The 13,800-nt window shown below is 45.0% G+C and overlaps 1 long non-coding RNA gene across 5 annotated transcripts in view; it reads right to left on the bottom strand.

Moving 5' to 3' along the window:
• LOC142834007 (uncharacterized) overlaps nt 1-13,800 on the bottom strand; it is a 79,756-nt gene that overhangs the window by 49,361 nt on the left and 16,595 nt on the right. For all 5 annotated transcript variants that reach the window (XR_012907486.1, XR_012907485.1, XR_012907487.1 and 2 more), the window contains exons 2-3: nt 6,027-7,355; nt 3,657-3,747 (exon numbers count right to left, since the gene is read on the bottom strand). This is a non-coding gene — a long non-coding RNA (uncharacterized LOC142834007). The remainder of the gene's footprint in view (nt 1-3,656; nt 3,748-6,026; nt 7,356-13,800) is intronic.

Below are 13,800 nucleotides of genomic sequence, written 5' to 3'. Positions count from 1 at the left end.
ACATTCGATTATAATACCGTATTAGATGCTGCAGCAGCAGCAGCTTCACAAAAATGCTGTCACTGGGTCAGAAAATACCAGGTATTCTGAGAATGATCCGATTTGCATATGCTGATTTGCAAACACTCAGAAACTAGACTCACCTCAGTCTATAAAATGTGTGCCTTTATTGCAGGAGATGCATTCCTTATTTGTCCTTTGAGTTGATGGCTGGTCTTCTGCCTTCCTTCATCCCCAGCCACTTGACAGTTGTGCTTATTGGAGAGTCGTGATGCTTTCAACTGGCATTGGCTGAGATGCTAAACAAGATTTTGGCTGCTTTCATTCGTTATCCACAGTGCTCATTGGTCAGATGCATCTCCCACCTTACACCCAAAGACACCGAAGCTCAGAGATGTTAAATGACCAGCCTAAGGGCTTTGGGATGTCTGTCTTAGCTCCCCAGTCCTCACTCTACCCAAAGCAGAGAGAAGGCAGCTGGACTTCCTACGAATACCATGTCTCCTGCTTATCTAACAATAATTATAATAAATGTCCATGAAGAATGGTTCTACCCATCCCTTCTTGCATATCCCCCAGCTCTTCCTTGCCAGGGCTCCAGGTTCAACTCACACAGCCTTCTGTAAGTTCTCCTAAAGTCTATCCGCTCTGACTTCTCCAAACGTCAGCCATCCAAGGGAAGCTCAGGCAAAGCAGGAAAGCAGGACTTTCCGCTCAGCAGAGGCCTCCAGTCCTGCCAAGTTCTCGGCAGTCAGGCGCCTGGAGGTGGGCCCCGAGCACTCTATCATTGCATAAGTGTTATTGCAGCCAGTTCCTGGAGTCGGAAATATGGCAAACCATTCACCTGGTGGAAAGCCCTTGCCAGGAGTCATGGTTGTTTGGTTAGCTGTGACTTCACAGTCCTTTCCAGAAGACTGGCCAGAGAAAAGGTTGATCTAGCAAGGCCTGTCAAAGTCACTGTGTTTTTACTATTCTTCAGCAACCTAACCTAGATTTTTCTTCGCAATGGTCTCCCCATCTTCTTCACAAAGGCCATCCTGGTTCAGGCTTCTCATCTCTGATTGAAATTGTACAAGGGTTTACTTGATGACCTCCAAGGCTCCCTGCTTCTCCCAGGACCCAGGCCAAAGCTAGCCCCCAAACTACACCAAGAAGATCTTTCCACATGCCAGGACCATCCCAAATGTCAATCATCTTAAAGGGGGCCCACCCTGAATGTCTCCAACAGCTGTAGTACCTGAAGACTGAGTGTTCCTCTAACTTTTGGAATGGTTCACAATGAAAATATTTTGTTCTAATCTAAACAAAATGTTTTAAAACACTTAGTCAGATATGCTACCCCCTCGGAGATGGCAAGTTTCTTGAAATAATAAGGGCGTCTTTTTTTATTTCTATATCCCTAGAACACAGCTCAGAGCCAGGCCCACAGGAGTAATTACCCAGGCCATGATTATGGAAGTTCTATGAACTGGCCTAAGGATACTCTATCTCGGTGGCATATTGCTTGTTGATGCCTTGGGTTCAATCCCCAGCGCGTTTGAGAAGTTCTGTGACCTCCTGGTGGATAATGGCTAATCAGAACTTGTGGCGCTAACGAGACAGCCAGGGTAACTAGACGTGAGCTGATAAAGTTTCAGCCAAAACAGATTAGTCCACACCAGCAGCTTTATCTGACACTGACAGACGTTTTCCATTATAATTTTTCGATTAAAAATGGTTCTTATAGCTCTTTATGAATTCATTTTAGACCAGGGTTCTAGACTGGGATCTGTTAACTTGTTCTACTCGCTCTTCTACCCATGAGGAAGCTACTATTGTTCCAATTGCCCAGAGACCCTCATCAGAAGACACATTTGATGAGGTATGGCCACACATAAATGGGAGTCCTCTTTGGATGAGCTTCTAAGACATAATCAGAAGATAAATAAAAATTACCAGTAAAACAATTTCTGCCTCATGATGGATATTTGTATCTATTTAAAATTTCAGTGGTAGCCTTTCTGTACTTTATGCCTCAGGAAATGAAATTTATATTCTGATATTTAATTGTTGTATGCTGTATCAAAATTCTATAGTTTCATATTTTCACATGCAAATTGCAAATTGTGTGTGTGTTTCAAATATTAACTGACACATTTGAAAAGCACAAAAAAAAATCTACAAAATTACTAAAATAACTTTATTAATCTGTCTCTCCTGCAAGAATAGTTGGTAGTCCCAAGGTGATTCGGTGGACAGCAAATAACTTTGGACAGTTATTGTCAAAAGTTCCTGGGTATATTGGTAATCCTGACTGATAGCCAAACAAAAAGCCAAGACCAGGAATGTTCATGGCCCTGATTCAGACTTGTGTCCATGAAGAGAAGAAAACACTACCAGAACGCCACAGACGGTCCTGCCTCCTCAGGAGACCACCTAGGAGGGTGTTTCCCTCACTCATTTACTAAACTGGATTTTCTCTGCTGTTCCACTAGCTCAGAAACCTGATTTTATGATCCCAAGAGCTGATACTTCTCTCCTATGAAAGGCAAGAGATTTCCTTATACATGTTTATATAGAGAGAATAAAAAGCCATGTCATCAAAGAAGTGGAGTCTTGACGTGGGCTCAGCCAGAACAGCCTCTCCATGGAGGTCCTTGGCTTGGGATATGTCACACTCTAAAGATCTCCAAGTGAGCAAGTTATTAGTACAAATGGAGTTAAATGAGTAGAGCTTATATAAGAACCCGAGTAAGTTAGCCTCTTGGCCCAGGCATGGTGGCACATGTCCCAGGCATGGTGGTACATGTTCCAGGATTACATGCCTGTAATCCCAGCACCCAAGAGGGGCAATAGAAACAGAAGTGTAACTTTGATTCCAACTTGGGCTACTTAGTAAGACTCTGTCTCCCACATACAAACAAAACCCCAGAATTCTAGTTTCATCTGATCCCTAATATGCTGCATGGACGCGGTACCAAAGTGTTCTCTATTCTGCTGTCCTTGTTTCTTCAGGTACAATGGAACAGGCACAAAATCCATAATCAAGGAACTGGGGCCGAAACAAGCTCAGCGATGAGAAATCCCTCACCTCAGATCTCTCCCCATCTGTTAAATAAGAATGAAACTTTAATAAAAACCCCACAGAGTAGTGACAAGGGTCACACTGGACTCCGACGTTATCTAACTCATACAACATGTTCGCCGTTACTTTTGTTATTCTTATGTAAGATCTGGGAATAGGACAATATGTCTCTCATTAAGCAGTTTGTAATTGACGCAAACAGAAAAACCACTCCTCAAATATGAGGCGGGTTTTCACACACCACCACTAGCCTGTCCCCTCCTCCAGAACATCCATGCCTCTTGAATCTGAAATATTGGTGCCACATTCCTCTAAAGGCCCTCTCTGTAAGAGCATCCAACTGGACAGATCCCCTGAAGAGGAGAAAAATCCCACTGCTCATGGGCCATCTTGCATATGGCTGGAAGCTCCTGTGATATGAGAGCTAGAAACTGGGTGGAGCCCCACCCAAAAACTTTCCAGGCCTTCTGGGTACCAGAAGGAGATCCCCTGAAGCTGGAGGGATTCCATTAGCAAGTAGTTACAGACACAAGCAGCTAAGCAGCCCACCCCTTGTTGAGAAAGAACAGCTGTGACAAATGAATTGGCTTACCAGAGGGCCAATCATCACAAGTGGCTCGAACGTGGCCCAAAGAACTGAGAAGCCCTTGCAAATCTCTCTCTGTTCTTCACGTGATGGCAAGCTGTGGACAGCAGAGCAATGTTGTCATTTGTTATGTGGTCTTATCATTAGACTGCCAACCTGACTTCCATGCCTTCGACTCTCTAACGCCCACCTTCTGCTTCAACACCGACATCCTGACTTGATTGTCATGCCCAGATCATTTCCTGCCCATTTATGCTCATACTGCGGCCTGTTGACAGTTTAGGTGAAGGAAAGAGGATACAGGTCTGTATATATTCATGCAAAGCACTGAGCACGGCATTAGTGTTGTGTGGACGAATGAATGACTATGTGTCTTCAAAATTCGCAAATGGAAGACTGTGTTTTTTCTCCCTCGGAGATGCACCAGTTGACTCCCTTGTGCTATTCTAGGATGAGCCCAATTGCATATTTTTTACAGTTGGTGAAACCTGAGGGCTCAAAATGAATTTGCAATATTTTAGGCTACGTTCTCAGGTATGCGATCAGAGTCCAGGGTTTAGATGCGGGCGGACTGACTAGGTTATGAGCAAAGGTCTCTAATGTGGGTTGAAATCTTTTCCTTCTCAGTCTGTGTCTCTATGAACCTGTGTGAACGACAGTTTTCTTGGGTCAGAATAAGTCCACAGAAGTAAAAACAAAACTAATGTTTCTCAAATGCTCAGAGACGTGTGCTTTTCTTACATTTCCTGTATGTAATAAGCGTAGTTATTCCCCATGTCACCACTGAAGAAGCCGAGTATCCTATGGGGAATGCACCTTGCCCAGACCTATGTCACTGATTCATGCATCCTAGATTCCAGAACCACATCATCAAAGCTTCCCAGGTGGGAAATACCTGGCTGAAGTATCAAAGAGGACCATCAACTGCAATTAATGGAAGCCAGCAGGATGACTTGCAGGGGGCAGGGAAGAAAGAGCATTTTTATCATAAGAATGTAGGCGCTTGATCTGAAACACACACAAAAAAGGAAACATAACCAAGTTCCACCAACAAGCCTAGGAATATTCATGTTTAGAACATGCCCAACATTCTTATGATGAAACGCCCTGAAGCTCAGCCAAATGCTTCTCCAAAGGTGACCTCTCGCATTATTTGGGGACTTCTTAGAAGTAGAAATTCTTGCCCTCCAACCCAAACCTACTAAATCAGAAAAATAGATGAGATCCAGAAGCAGTGGCTTTTGTTTGTTTGTTTGGGGTTTTTTGTTGTTGTTTTGTTTTGTTTTTAAGTCCTTCCAGGCACTTGGTGTTCTAGAAGTACTCACTTAGGCATCTCTAGCAATGGGTACAAAGCACGGGAATGTGCCAGGCATTGAACTTGGAATGCTTTCAACAAGAGATAGTGTTGGGTTGGGTTTTTTCTCTCTAAGATTTATTTATTTATGTGCATTTGTGTGTACCTGCATGAGATTATGTGCACCATGTGCTTGCAGGTGCCCTAGGAGGTCAAAGAGCTTTGGAAGCCCTGGAACTGGAGTTACAGGCAATTGTGAGATCTGAATGCTGGGAGCTGTACAATCATCTCCTGGGGAGAGCAATAAGTGTTTATAACCACTGGACCATGTCTACAACCCCAAAGACAGCTTTTTAATTGTATCTTCCATTTGTTCCTCTCTGGAGTTTATTTCTTTCTCCATTTACACGCTTCTGAACCTCCCTTCCTGTCCATTGCAGGCAATGTGACTAGAGGCATTTAATAACATTATATTATTTTAAGTCAATGGCCCAAAGGAGGACCAGTCCCTCCTCCCACTGATTCCAAACCCCCAGGGGCTGAATGGCATGAGATGTAGGTTCCTATTCCTGGTCCTATCACCTGTGATCAACATACAGATGGCAGAGTGGAGGCCAGGACCACATCACTGTTACCACAGAGGCTGACATAGAAGGGAAAGAAAAAAAACTGAAAAGAGAAAAAATTGAAAAGTCAAACCAACCACTGAGCCCTCACTATGGCTGGTATGCATAAAATGTGCATACAGATAGGTAAGAAATGAGAATGCTCTATTGAACCAGAATTCAAGTGGACCTTGGCTGGGGAAGCATGCCCATGTTGGTGCTAATGGCCATCAGAAATAATCTTACTCTCCTTGAACTAGAGGAGACACAGTAAACAGTCAATCCATCTGGTTTGCAAATTCTCTCCTAAATAAGCCTACGCAGAAGATTCCTGGGGTTAAATAGAGCCAGCTCTGTTTTCTTAGAAGGAGAACAATGGAATGTGGGATGTTGGCCCGACGCCGCTGGCCAAGCTTGGTCAGAGGAAAGGCACAGATACATTCATTAATGTTTTGCAAACCCACCCGGTCCACCCACCTCCTTGCCAATCTTCACTCCACCATGCAGGGAAAAAAAAGCGCAAAGTTGCTGAAGAATGATTCAGGCTGAAGTCGATGCTGATCTGGTCTGGTGACTTCCCGGTAGGTTCCAGAACACCCTTGATGCCTTTCTGAGGAGGAAGCTTTTCCAGTAGGTGCTGCTCCAACTACTGCTGAGTTTGCTGTCTCCCTTCTTGGAGCTACCCTGGAATAAGAGCCATGGGTTTGCTTACAAGAATTCTTGTCCTTGGAGTCACGGGAGGAAGAAGTGCTGTTAGGTATGGAATTGGACCATGATCAAGCCTTGGGGGACCCAGCTGGACGTGGCAAACTGAGTCATCTAAACTCCACGGTCTTCCATCTCCTCCACTAAAATAGGCATTGCAGGGAGGTTTGCCTGTTTAGTTACACATCCCTCTCCAAGGTTCATAACAGTGAGGCACTGGGATTGCTGCCTGCTCACCAGACACTTCCTTACTTGACCAGGGCTCAAAAGAGGCCAGAAAAGGACCCAGGAAGCAAATGTCAAAGCCATCCTGAGGACAAACCGGTACCTGCCTTGTTCGTTGGATGACACGTCCACTCCCTTGACCCTTTCTGAAAGCAAATTTCTCCAGTAGCAGCTTGAGTGGTGAGTGGAGTCCAACATACAAACCTACAAGAGCAAAGGGCATCAGATCTTTGCCACAGGCTGTGGCTACTTGGCAAGTCATTAAACCTCCTTAGCCTTCTTTGCCAAGAGTCCATATAGCTGAGCAGATGATAGATCTGTCAGATGGCCACAAGTAAAGGACCAGATAGCGGCAATTCCCTCTTGAATCTTCTCAGCAACATTCTGAGGTCTGGAGAAGCTTGACAATGTTCCAAGATCATATAGTTACTGCACAGTCCCAGGGGAAAGCCAGCTCTCTCTGATGCCCACGTAGCTCCTAAGCCTCGTTCTTCCAACATAAGCAATCACACACTCCAATCTCTGCCTTGGAGGACGGTGTTCTGTGTCTGCCAGGAATGAGGAGGGTCAGTTCAGGGAAGAAGAGGCAGGGAGACTGGGGTCTGAACATCATTCTTACACAGCCCACCTGTTCTTGACTCCTAGAAAAAATCAGACTCAGATTTGTAGCTCCTTGTAAGCAAATGTGAAGACTGATAAGATCTTTGAGGTGTGCTGTCCCAGCGTGCCCAAGACTGTTCTTCTTTCCTACTTTCTCTTTTACCACGTGGTTTCCTGGAAATGCTCTTCATTGTATTCTTTTGAAAGTGAGCTGTCTGCAGGTGTTTTATAAAACAGGTAGATGTTCCATTGGGAACTCACAGACGAGAGGCCATCCTGCAGACAGGAAAGCACAGACACTGTTCAGATTCACCCCTCGTGGGCCCACTTCCCTTTAAGAACCTTCTCATTCTGCAAGGGGGACCCTCGCCCGCTTTACCTACATTTGGGTATAGGTTATAGAGGAGGCCTGATGTAAGCAACTGGAATGTGGGAAAAAGAATCAGTCAAGCTGCTGGGCCACCCAGGGGTGTTCCCACCTTCAACAAATGTGGGCATGGTGCTCTACCAGACGTCCTGCCCTGTTCCCAGTTCTTGTTGGATGAATTTCAGTCTTGTTAAACCCGGAACCGTAGCCTAGGCTCTCGGTGCCAGCCCAGAAGCCCTTAGTTGGCTGATGGTAAATGCTAAGGGGCAAGAAGGAGAAGTCAGAAGTACCTTGGAAGGCAAGTACTAAGGATGCTTGCAGCACTGCCTTTTCAGGTCAGTGGATTAGAACAGAGGTAACCACATCCCTTGGGGGAGGGACAGAGAGGGACTTCCATTCAGAAAAACCTGTATTTTCCCACGTGACCATTAGCATTTCTAGAGAAAGATGATGCTCCCGACCCAGGAATTGGCTAACCATTGTCTTTTGAAGAACAGGTCATAAATCCAAACCCAGTGGCAATGGTCATATAGAATAATCACCCAATAGTTTGTGGCAGGCCCGCCATATGGTAGACCTGTCCCCATCATGTAGTAATTGAGATGCTTATTCTAGTGTTATTAACTGAATTAATAACTCATTAAATACTTTCTCTCTCCACTTCTCTCTGTTCTCACTATTCCATACTTACCACACTCTCTAGCTGTGGGCTTCAGTGGGCCCAGCTGCTTTCAGGGAAAAGAGTAAGCTTGTGTTTGTGAAAGAGTGCCTGCAAACTTGGTTGACAGGCTAATAAACTGGTTCTGAGACCCCCTTCATTCTCACATGCATAGTCTACCCCTGCGGCACGGGCACTCCGTGAAGTACATCTTCCCACAAAGTCACGTGTAAGCCCAAAAGCCCACAGGACTCTGGAGAATCCAGCAATGGGAGACCCCGGCAGCTGAGCTGTGTAGAATCTCCAGTTAGAAAACAAGTTATCAAGAAGAGAACTTGTTCTGTGTCTCCCCGGTTCCTCCTAAAGCTGCTACCCACAGAAGACGGCACAAGTGTGGTACATTGTTGGCAGCAGCTCCCCGCCCAGCCCACTCGGCACAATTCCTGGAAGACACTTTGTCAGGCACAGCCTATGCAGTTCGGCCACTCCAACCAGTATCTGTGGGTACTGCGAACCCACTGCTTAGTCAAATCCATCCCAGCAAGACCCATGCATGGCCAGGCTCCTCACCCACCTCAGACCTGAAATGTATGGTCACATTGGAGGACTAACAGGTCATGAGTTCTCATATTTCAGCACAGCGCATTACTTGAACTGGGTCAAGAAATCAGAAGGTAAAATATAAAGTGCATGGATTTAATAACAATAAACAGGCTGGCAGGGATACAAGGCAGGATTGTTTATACTGCTGGTAAGAATTTAAAATGCTATAACTTGGCTCGGGGATGTAGCTCAGTGCTAGGACACTGGCCTGGTATGCGCTTGGATTCAGCTCTGGCATTTAAAGAGTAGCTTACAGTGTTCCAAAGGGGGAGTGACAGTTTGGCAATCCATTAATTTGAAATGTCTTTAAAGTCAAACTGTACCTTAAATCATCGATCTTACTTCTAGGAATCTCTTCGAAGGAAGGAAGACATACTCAAAGACCAAACTTGTTTATTTGTAATATCTTATATTAGTGAAAAGCTGCATGCAAGCTAAATATTTAAAACAGAAAATTGATCAAATATAAATAGTATGGCTTATATAATGAAATACTATGCAATCTTTGTAAATTACATGGAAATATATTTATAGGTTTAAAATGTTTCATGATGCTTAGTTCAACAGGAATGCTGGTTGCAAAAAACATACGTTGAAAACCCTGAGATGCTGCAAAAAGACATACAGTGCAAATACAGCCTTGGATTTATATATTATTTATTTATTTGGTTTTTCCAGACAGAGTTTCTCTGTAGTTTTAGAGCCTGTCCTGGAACTAGCTCTTGTAGACCAGGCTGGCCTCGAACTCACAGAGATCAGCCTGCCTCTGTTTTCCGAGTGCTGGGATTAAAGGCGTGCACCACCACCACCCAGCCAGGTTTGGATTTAAATGGTTGGATTTATGATCACTTTTCATCTTTTTTACTTGTTCCTCAGTATTTTTCTCACTTGTATGCAATAAATGTACATTATGTACATAATAACAAATAAAATACATTTTGCTTTTCCAAAGGTTGCCTGTGTGCCCAGAAGTGAGTTCAAATCCCAATCAGGCCACTGGTGCGCAGAGGGGCCCTTCAGGCTCCACTTCTGCCCAACCTCAGCTTCCTCATGTCCTGGATGGGGCTAGTGCGTTCCTCTAAGGGTGGCTGTGAGGTTTAAGGGGGAGGGCATAACCAAAGTGTGGTCCAGGACACACACTGAATAATGTTTTTTCCTTTCCTTCCTACGAGTATAAAATAACTTGGGCATAAGAGTTCACAAGTATGATGGTGAAAGACAGCCCTAATCAGGTAAAATATCTGAAACTGTCTGGAGAGGCGCTGAGGATACAGCTCAGGAGTAGAGCACTCCCTAGCATGCCCAAGGCCCTAGTTTCAATACCCAACAATAAGAACAATGAACAGAGGCTTGTGTTAAATACCTGTCTTAATAACTTAGATCAGGTCTTAATCTTACCCAGCAGGAGGCCAACACCCCTATCATTAGTCAAGTTAAAAAGGCCGGTTGTGTTACCCAACCCCACCAGTAGGTGGGGCCGATCTCTACCCGGTGCCCACACAGCCAGTCACACAGCTCTTTAGATACCGGCCACTGGGCATCGCTGTCTGGAACACACCCCCATCAGAACCGACTGCAAATGTCCAGGGCTTCCCTCCCCACATACTCCTACCTCACACCACTTCCTGTTAGCAGCTCCCCCCTCCTTTATGACCACCCCACCCTGCCTTCGAGACTCACTCTTCGGAATGAGACCCCCTCATCCATAAATGGGATTCTCTATCAGAAACCCAGCTGGAATTTGCCCTGCCTATCCCCAGCTTCTCTTTCACTCCTCCAACTTTACGACTGCCCGGTAAACGCTAAGCACTGTGCTAGGAACCAGTGAGGAATCACGCACGGGCCCGGCTCTGGCACCCTCCCAGCCCGGAGGAAACAGGCCGTCACGTGACACCAATGTGTTGTAATAACTATTATACTGTAAAGCCAATGCAGGCTAACAAGGCCAGCAGCTGTCCTCAGCCGTTCATACAGGTGAACGGTCCTCACAACCTAGCTCACGAGCCAGAGTAAAATCACTCCTGTTTAAAAAGAGAATGAAGCACGGGGAAGGTCAGGAACTTGTCTAAGCACAGGCTCAAAATAACCAAAACTGTATTTGGAGTGAAATTTTACACTCGTAAATTACCAAGAAGCCCAGGGTGGCGGTGCACACCTGCAATCCTAGCATTTAGGAGGGAGAGACAAGACTGAAGTTCAAGGTGAGACTTAGATACCTGGTGAGCTCAAAACCAGCCCAGGCTACGCGAGACCTTGACTCAAAAGCATGGGGCTGGAGAGATGGCTTAGTGGCCAAGAGACCTGCTACACTTCCTGAGGACCAGAGTTCTGTTCCCAGCACCTACCATCCCTCACACCCGCTCCAGAGGATCTGGTGCCACTGTTGGCCTTCGTGGGTGCCAGGAACACACAAAGTACACTTACATGTATGCAAGCAAAACAGTCAGACACATAAAATAAGTATTCTTTAGGTATGACTTCAAGATACTCAGGGAGGAACGGCGCTTGTCACCCAGCCTCATGAGTTGAGTTTGTTGCCAGGACCCACATAGTAGAAGAGAACCAAGTCTTGTACGTTGTCTTCTGACCACTACACATGCTTTGTGGCATGTACATACATGCATACATACATGTAATAAAAATTAAGAATGAAATTAACTATGAAACAAAACATGACTCCAAAGAGCTATATGGGTTATATCTAGTAATGTCTGCTATATTATAGATTAGAATTTAGAAACATTATATGTATTTATTAAATTTTACATAACTAATTGATCCATTACATGTCAGTCTAAATGATATTTATAAATTAAAAGCTACATAAAAATTCTTGGAAAAAGACTATATTTTCTCAAGTGTTTATAGGTATCTTCAATGTCTGATTATTTTTTCTTTTTCTTGTTTGTGCTACTACAGATTGAATGTGGGGCTTTGCACAAACTAGGCAGGTGTTCTACCAATGAACTACATATATCCCCAGCCCTGATTCTGACCAATTAGCAAGTAAAATAGACTCCTGTGTCTTACCTTCACTCTCTTTTGTGGTTCGCTATTTGGTTGCAGTGTGAGAAAAGGTTCGGCCTCACGCAGAACTGTTGGAAAGGGAAGGGTGTCTGGCCAGACTACTCGTAATGGCAGATACCCCGCTTGGATAGCCCGCCAACATGTGACAAGTGCTGCTTTCTGAAAGGCTTGCTGCAGAGCGGAATCTGGAACTGATGAATGTGGTCTGCATGTTTGTGTCCCTTCCAAACTTCATGTTGAAACGGAGCCTCCAATGCCTTAGTATTAAGCAGTGAGACCTTTAGAGGGGATTGGTGATCTTGTAAAGGGGCTGGAGGAAATCATCAGGGCCTGTTTCGGTCTTTTATATAACCTCCCATCACTATGGCGAAAAATCTGCTATGAATAAACATTGTGCAATAGGAAAAGGATTGTTCGGGCACAATGTTTTGGAAGTTTTAGCTTATCATCTAGAGTCTCGCTGCCTTTAGGGCAGCATTATCGTGGTGGGGAGTGTGTGGCAAAGCAGAGGAATCACCTCGGTCAGGAAAAGAGGGAGAGAGGAGGGTTGTGATCCTCTGTCCTCTTCAAGGGCCTCTAGTGACTCTAAGAAGCCCTGCTAAGTCACACCTCATGAAGGTACCAGGCTGGGGATCAACCCTTTAACTCATGGGCCTTCAAAAGACTCTTAAGATCAAATTATGCCGCCCTTCTTCCTTCAGTGTCTCTCTCGTCTCTGTCTGTCTGTCTGTCTCTCGCTGTCTCTCTTTCTCTGTCTCTCTCTCTCTCTCTCTCTCTCTCTCTCTTGTGATCTGCCAACTACCCAAGGACAAATAAACACAGTGTGACTCTAAACCATTCTGTCAAGGGAAAATGACACTTAGTTAAAAATATAAAGTTCAGCTTCCACTCAAGCAATCTCTCCAGCTTTTGTATTTGGTAGTCAAGACTATAATAATAATAATAATATATGTATATATTTGCCATTTTGTCACAGAAATCAGTGTGGCAGTTCAGGGATTGTAATAACCTGGTAACTATCCCTGCAGGCAATACCTTTCTCCCAGTACATTTTTTTAAAGATCTATTTTAAAATTATACATGAAATGTGTATCTGCATGTAGGTTTGTGCACAGAGGAGTGCAGGTGCCCAGAAAGTCCAGCAGAGGGCATCAGATCCCCTGGAACTGCAGTTACAGATGGTTGTGAGTAGCCCAACACAGGTGCTAGGATCCAAACTCGAGCTCTCTGGTAAAGCAAGAACACACCCTTAACCAACTCTCCGGGATAGTACCATTACTTTGATTCAAACTAAAATGTAATGGTTTTATCTTTGGTTGTTTTTACAATATCACTTCAAACAACACCTCCCCTTCCCCCCCAAAAAAGTGCAAATAGGAGTTGTATGAATTGCTGATCAGTGATGGACTCATGGAAGTTTTCTGGGTCCCTCCAGGGACCAGAGGCCATACTGTGAGAATAGCAGCTCCATGTTATAATATGACCCAGCCTGAATCCAAAACATTTTGTACCATTGCTGACCTTGAAGAGTCCTTTGCCACACCCCTCAGAGTCCTTGAACTGCAAGTCCCAGCTTTGAAGGTTCACTAACAATCTAAGGACCACCAAACCAGACCCAGCTTGGATTGGTTAAGCCTTGGTTTGCCTCCCCTAGACACGGGTTGGGAAGGGGATGAGACCTGGCATCCAGAGCCCATGGCTTTTACCAGGCACGGTACACTGTCCAGTGATAGTTCTTACTGTCTCTACTTGTCAGTGAGGAAACTGACGCTGGGGAGGAAGAACGCCACATAGAGCTGTCCAGCGTGAAAACTCACGCGGCACGTCATGTTTCTGTCTGTTCCCACACTCACTTCCTGCCTGTCTGATTTTCCTCCTCCCAGCGCCCCAGTTGCTGAGGTTCTAGCACGCCTGCCTCACTGCCAAAATTTCCTGAAATGAGAAAGTTCCCAGCACTGGCTGGCCGCTTGAATCTCCCAGTGTCTGAGTTACTAATGGTCACAAATCACTCAGACTTTGGAAACTCTGAGCCACGTCAGTCCTTGGCACACACAGTTGATGAAATT

Source organism: Microtus pennsylvanicus, chromosome 13 (genome assembly GCF_037038515.1).
Source record: "Microtus pennsylvanicus isolate mMicPen1 chromosome 13, mMicPen1.hap1, whole genome shotgun sequence".
Classification (NCBI taxonomy): domain Eukaryota; kingdom Metazoa; phylum Chordata; class Mammalia; order Rodentia; family Cricetidae; genus Microtus; species Microtus pennsylvanicus.
The sequence above is the reverse complement of the archived record's forward strand: the minus strand, read 5'-3'. Positions and strand labels throughout refer to the sequence as shown.